This window comes from Benincasa hispida, chromosome 6 (assembly GCF_009727055.1).
Source record: "Benincasa hispida cultivar B227 chromosome 6, ASM972705v1, whole genome shotgun sequence".
NCBI lineage: Eukaryota > Viridiplantae > Streptophyta > Magnoliopsida > Cucurbitales > Cucurbitaceae > Benincasa > Benincasa hispida.
Genome location: NC_052354.1, coordinates 37,059,987 through 37,066,950, shown reverse-complemented (window position 1 = coordinate 37,066,950; position 6,964 = coordinate 37,059,987). Strand labels below are relative to the sequence as shown.

Genomic DNA, 6,964 nt, shown 5'->3' with positions numbered 1-6,964 from the left:
AAGCAAAGTGATATCAAGAACATCTTCAATTGGTTGTTCTTCTCATAGCATTTATTACTCTGGAACAGCTGATCAAGGAGTCCCTTTCAAATGGGAAACACAACCAGGAACTCCCAAAGATCCTCCCCCTCAAGACTTGCTTCCACCCCTCAGCCCACCGCCGGTGATTCTTAGCCGTGGGGTACCGAAACCGTGCATCGATCAACCGAAAGACCGATCCCTACCCTGGATGAGGCTTAGGTTTTGGAAGAGGATCATGAAGAGTAGGGATGGTAAGAGAGCTGGCCAAGCAACAATCGTAGACTATGGCAATGGAGATCCTTTTAGTCACAATGATAAGTTGGAAACCTTTTCATTTCTTAGCTCTGATTGTGAGTTCATGGCGTCTCCTCAGGATTCAATGTCGTCGTCAACATCGTCATCTTCTTCATCGCCATCATCTTTCCTAGATTCGTTAACCGTGCGAAATATGGGGAAGGTGTCATTTGGAAGGCCTTCAAGTTGGAATGCTTGGCAAATTAATAGAGTTCTGGCTTGTTACCATTCCTAGAGGATTTTAGTATGTTCTTAAGTTTAATATATATGATATCAATTAAATAAAGGATTTAAATTATTTTAAGCTATAAGCTCAATGCTAATTTTATGGTTGATGTTGATGAACTCTCTATGGTTTTTGCCTTCTATGTGCCTTGGTGTTGCATGGAATTTATACAATGAAAAAAAGATTAACATATTTTTTCAATTGAGAATGAAAAGAAAAACAAAAATGTAAATCAATCTCTTTAGTTTTTATTCATATTGTTTATTGAACAGAAAAATAACTAAAATTTATTCGTCACTCAATTTGATTTAGTTTGAAAGTAATTTTGAAATGGTTAAATCACTTTTTTTTCAAACATAAGTAGTTCATAAAAATAAAAATGAAATGACAAACGAAACTTAAATTTTCAATTTTGTGTCTTTTATTTTACTTGTAATTTAGCCATTTATATTAAAATAAATTAATTAACTAATTTTTTAGTACCACAAAAGAAAACAACAAACATTACATGTAATACAAATAAAAAAGGAGTACAAATTCAACCCGCTAGGAGTGGTTTTCAATCCAAAGTCTAGAGAAACCAAATTTACGAGTATGGGATGCTAACTCATGAACAACTGAATTGCCCTAACCAACCGGAAGCCAATGACTAAATCACTTGGATATATGTCACAAATGAAGTTGACGAACACCTGAATCTCATTCACATATCTTTAGCATTTCCCCCCAACAAATTTCAAAGGATAAAAGAATCAGTTTTGGTCCACGTAAGAGAAATTCCAACATCAATAGTTTGAGATATTCCCTCAAACATGACAATAACTTCAACAAACTCGACAGATTCTAACAACGGAAAGTGATTCTCCAAAGTAAGCAATACCTCCCCATTTGAGTAAGAACGATAGTTCCAATACCCACTCACTTGTCAAAACAACCCTATCTAAATTTAGCTTATAGAAGTCAGGAGGGAGCAGACCAATAGAAAATCTTCCTCCAAAAGAATCCACCATGTTCAACATCCAAAATTAACGTTTTTTTTTTTTTTTGCACCATTTAGTTTTAAATGGTAAATGAAGGTATTAAATAAATTAAAGAAGAAAAAACTTGGAAGAGCTGAAAAGCGGAAAATGAAATGAAAAAAAAGAGAGAGTAAATTAGAAAAATATCAAAATTAATTGATACATTAGATTAGATGTAAATGAATGTATTAAATAAATTAAAGAAGAAAAAACTTGCCAGCGAAAAATGACATAGGAAAAAAAAAACTTTTGGAGGTGCGGGGAATCGAACCCCGTGCCTCTCGCATGCGAAGCGAGCGCTCTACCATATGAGCTACACCCCCTTTTTGGTTCATATGTTATACTAAATTTTTTATTTTATAGTTTCATAAATTTTGTGAGAACAGATATATTTTTTGTTTCTTATTTAATTCCAAACCATAGACAAAGTGTTTTTTTTAGGGAATATAAAGTGTACTTTAATAATTCTAAATTCCAAATATTTATATTGGAAGTCTTAAGAGTTCACGACTCCCTTGACTTCATAATTTTTCTCTTTATTATTCAACTTCTTATCTCAAACATCTTTTCAGAACTAAAATGATAACTTACATTTACATCTTAAATAATATGTGTATATATATTCGTAAGTGTTTAGGCCAACTTACACGTACCTTTATCAATATCACATGACATCCTCTCGATCCTACAAAATTAGTCAAGGAAATGGTTGAGGTTAATTAAGCATTTTAGGGGGCATTTGGGACAAGAAGTTGGTTATTATAATCATATATTATTATAGTTAAATCATAATAATTTGTGTTTGGGGTGTAGATTATTTTATTTTGAGTTAAAATAGTATGTGTTTGAGATGTAAACTATTTTAATTTGAGAAGGAAATAATAAATATTGTAACAAATAATAAAAAAATGATGAATGTAAAATATTAAAAACTGTAGCAAATAGTAAATATTGTAGCAAATGAGAATTTTGAAATAGTGTTTGTAGCTAATTGGAGACTACAAAATAATATTTATTATAGCAAGAAGTGGTTATTATAATTTTAGATAGTCTTGTCCAAACGTCCCTTAATTTTTAAATTCTCTTCCTTTACTTTGTTTTTTCCCTGCAGGACGATTGGTTAAAAATATTTAATTGAATTCATATGTATCAATAATTTATTTTTCATAGAGATTTGATGCACCGTTTAGTATATATATTATATGAATGCCAATGCACAATTTCTTTGATTTTTGTACTTAGAAAAAAAATGGTGTCGCGATGTTTCAAGTTCTTTTAACTTTTTAGTTGAGAAAATGTATGTCGAGAAGATGTATGCTAATTAAGTTAATAAATTTTCTATAATCATTTTTTCATTCAAACCCATTTATACTTTCGTTTAATACATCTACTTTATTTTAGTATTAATGAGATGATTTTGTGTTTTCGCACGAGATTTTCAAAGAAATGTGTTTTATGGAGTTGTACTTGTGTTGATGTAAATTTGATGTGAATATGGTCTGATTTCTAGTATTTGATCCTTACGCATGATGTATGAAAGTGGAACGCGTGATGTTCTTGAAGTTGGAGTCTTGGAACAATGCTTGTATCCTCATGACTTACGCTTTAAGAAGTGGTTCAGTCTTTAAGAACTATGGAATCTTCTATTTGTAGAGAATTTTGTCTAGGCAATTTGGAATCTAAAGTTTCTCACCTTACAAATGAAGAGAACTCGAGTTGTGAGTTTTGTGAACTTGAGCTTGGTTGATCCACGTACTGACCCTTAGTCCAACTAATTGGATTTGAGCCTTATTTGAAATTTGGGTCAAATGAAGTATATTCTCGGGCTCAATTTAACTTTAGCCCAAACCTTAATATTTAACTAGACCAAATTAATTCAATCCAATGGACAAGACAAAAACGTATGACATGGGGATTCACCAACTTTTGTCTTCAATTTCAATTTGTGACACATGTCAACTTTTAATTGGTCTCAAATGCAATTGTTTCCAATTTCATCATTAATTTGGTAAATGGCATGATATTTGTAATTGGTCCAAATTTTCTCATTCAACTGATATGCTCTTAAATTTTAACTCTATTTGATGTGTCAAATTAATTAAACTATAAATTTAGTACATAAACTTTATTTGAATTTTTTATATATTTCACACACATTTTTTTAATGCCAACCTATCAAAACATGAATTCAGGTCAAAGTTTTGATTTTTTTCCTTCTTATTTGGCATAAAATCTAATTTGAATTTTAGTAGAATTTATCCTCTACTTAATTCAAAATTGAATTTACAGTAAAATTGAATTTATACTCAAGATTCTTGATTTGAATTTGGAATAGAATATGAAGTTGAGATTTGAACTTCATTCAATTTTAAGTTGGTATAAAAAAATTTGGAACATGCCCCCAATTTAAATTTGAGATAAATAAGAGGTATCATCCACCATTTGATTTGACTTGACATAAAAGTTTAAGTTTGGATTATTTGAATTGTGATAAAATTTGGAATATAGCAAAAATTAATTTGAGATAAACTTGAGGTTTTATCCCTAATTTCATTTAGATTTGAGGATAATAGTTTAGATGATTTGAATTTGAGATAAAATTTGAAATATGGCAAAATTTTATTTGAGATAGATTTTAAATTTTATCCATAATATATTTTGTTTTGAAGATAAAATCTTCCGATTGAATAATTTGAATTTGAGATAAAATTTGGAATATGACTGTATTTTATTTGAGATAAATATTTGCATGTTGACTTCAACCAATTCAAATCCAAACGATGAGCTTTATCTTGAATTCAAAATAATATAAGATTTTCAATTAGCTTGAATTAAATTCCACCAATTTGAAGACGGATTTCAAGATTTGATTTAGGGAAAGAATTTAAAATTGATATGAAACGAAATCCAATGAGGATTTGAATTTCGAACTCTCTTCTATAAATTTGGCCAAACTTACTCCAAGCTTGTTGCGACTCGGAGCAGAGAAGACTAGTAATTCTCTAACCACTTAACTTTCTTCTTCCTTATTCTAACCATATTCATATTTTTTTTTCATTCAATGCAGCATTCAAATTGGATCAAAATCCATAATTGGACCCTTTTTTTCCCTTCATTTTCCCTTCAAATTCCCATTAATGATCTTAAAACTTTAAAAATCGTGGTTTGAATTGCAACATTTAGTTTTTTTTTTTCTTTCTTTCCCTAAAACTATTGTCGGCACCGGTTGACTCTGCCACCATTTTCGTGCGCTGTCTTTTGTGGTGGAGCGTCCGTCATGATAGAGAAGGAGATTGGCTATGGCGTTGCTGTCGTCGCCGATGGTATTGGTGCCACCATCATAGGGCTGCTTTGATTTTTTTTTTTTTCTTTACACAGTAGAGAGAGAAAGTTGAGAAGGAAACTCTAGGGGTGGGGCGTGAAGAAAGTGAGGAGAGTGATTAGGGTTTTTTTTTTCTTTCATTTTTTCTTTTCTTTTTCTTTCTTCTCTTTCTATTCTCTCGTTTTTTCTCTTTTTTCTTTTTTATGTTTTTTAATTTCTTTTTCTTTCTTTCTCTTTTTTTTAATGTTTTATTCTTCCTTTTTCTTTTTCTTCCTTACTTTTTTTTTTAATTATTTACTTTCTTTTTTTTTTTTTTCTATTTTGGAGGATTTCTTTTCAAGTTTACTAACTTGCCCATTTTTATAGGAATTATAACAATTGATAACTTGCATTCAATGGAGTATCTTTTGTTAATCTTGCCGACTTCTACATATCTTTGAAAAAAATGTGGTTTTCTTCTGAGGTACGTTGAGCATGGTTGGAGGTAAATTGGCGCTGTTAATTAATGTGTCTCGTCAATTAATGTGTCCCGTGTTCCTTACCAACTTAGGGTGTGACACATTAGTTCACCTTTTGTTAATCCCTCAAGAAACTCTCAACCAAACCAACTAGATCTTAGCCTGGACGGCCCAAAAGCATGGACAAGGTTGGGACTAAAGATGTCCAAAAAGGGAATCCCCGAATACATGGGAAATGAGAGTGGGAAATTTTTTTTTTCCATTTACAATTCAAGGTTGGGGACGAAGAATATATTCCCCATCTCCGACCCCAGCCCTGCCGCATTTCCCCGCCCCGCCCCGACTTTGTATATAAATTATAAATTTTTAATATATATATTAATATTAATATTGTAGACTTTATTAAGATAATTATAGATGTTTTAATTATTTAAGTTCAAGATTTTTATTACTTTAATTCTTTAGATGTTGTAATATTTAAGATATGATGCTCTAAATGTTGAATTTTAATTTTTATAAATTATGAGAATTTAACATTTTAATTATATTTTTTAAATTGCATGTATATTATTGTTTTAATTAGTAAAATTAATAATATTTCATTTAAATGAAAATTCCATTGAAAATGTTTAAATAATTGTAAAAAAATATATATTTAATTGAAATTAAAAAAAATGTTAGAGAAAAATAAAGGCAGGGAATTTTTCCTCGTGGGGAATCCGATCCCCACGAAAAATTCCCGTGGGGAATCCCCGACCCGTTTCCCGTGGAGAAATTCATAGGGACGGGGAATGGAATTAGTGTGTGGGGGCAGGGACGAGGAAGCCTTCCTTATCCCTGTCCTACTTCATGGACATCTCTAGTTGGGACGACACGCGAAGGGGCTAAGACGAGGGACGGTGACACAGCTGGATGATCTGTGACGAAACCGGGCGGACCAAGCGACAGTGTGCGAGGCTAGGCAACTCGAACAGGTTGGGCGCGACTGGCGACGGATCGAGCACTGGCAGTGGATCGAGCGACAAACATCTCGCTAGGCGCGACAACTGGTCGCGCGATCGGCTGGGGTGGCTAAATGGGTCGACAGCAAATGAGGGGTGACGCGAGTGAGCGGCGAACGGCTGGGCGAGGCGTGGCAGGTGGCTTTGCATGGGTGTTGACAGCGACGGAAGAAAAGGGTTTCGGGTCTCCGGTCAACAGAGAATAAAGAGATAGGGGGGTTGTGTCTTGCACATGAAAGAAAGGGGGAGGGGAGGAAGAGATTTTTAAAAGAAGAGAAAAAATAAAATAAAATTTTATTTAGTTTTATTTTATTTTATTCTAGTCTTTCCTTCTAAACACACATAACTATAAATATATATATATATTTGAAATCCTTTCCTCTTCCTCTTCCTCTTCAAAACCAAATTCCAAAATTAAAAGTCAATTCCTCAATTTAAATTAAATCTTCGATATAAATGTCAAATTAATGCAACATGAAAATCCAAAGTTTTTTCTTTAAACTACTAAATTTCAAAATTGACCAGAGATGTCCTCAATTAATACAAAAATGTAAATTTTAATTTTATGAAAGCATGGGATTTTACACAGACTGTGGTCCCAATTTTAAACTAACCTAGATCCC

At 32.2% G+C, this 6,964-nt stretch overlaps 1 non-coding gene across 1 annotated transcript; it reads right to left on the bottom strand.

Annotated features, from left to right (window-relative positions):
• Positions 1–1,810: 1,810 nt before the first annotated feature.
• Positions 1,811–1,883, bottom strand: TRNAA-CGC. The gene has a single exon. It is a non-coding gene; the product is annotated as a tRNA-Ala (tRNA).
• Between the last annotated feature and the right edge of the window lie 5,081 nt (positions 1,884–6,964).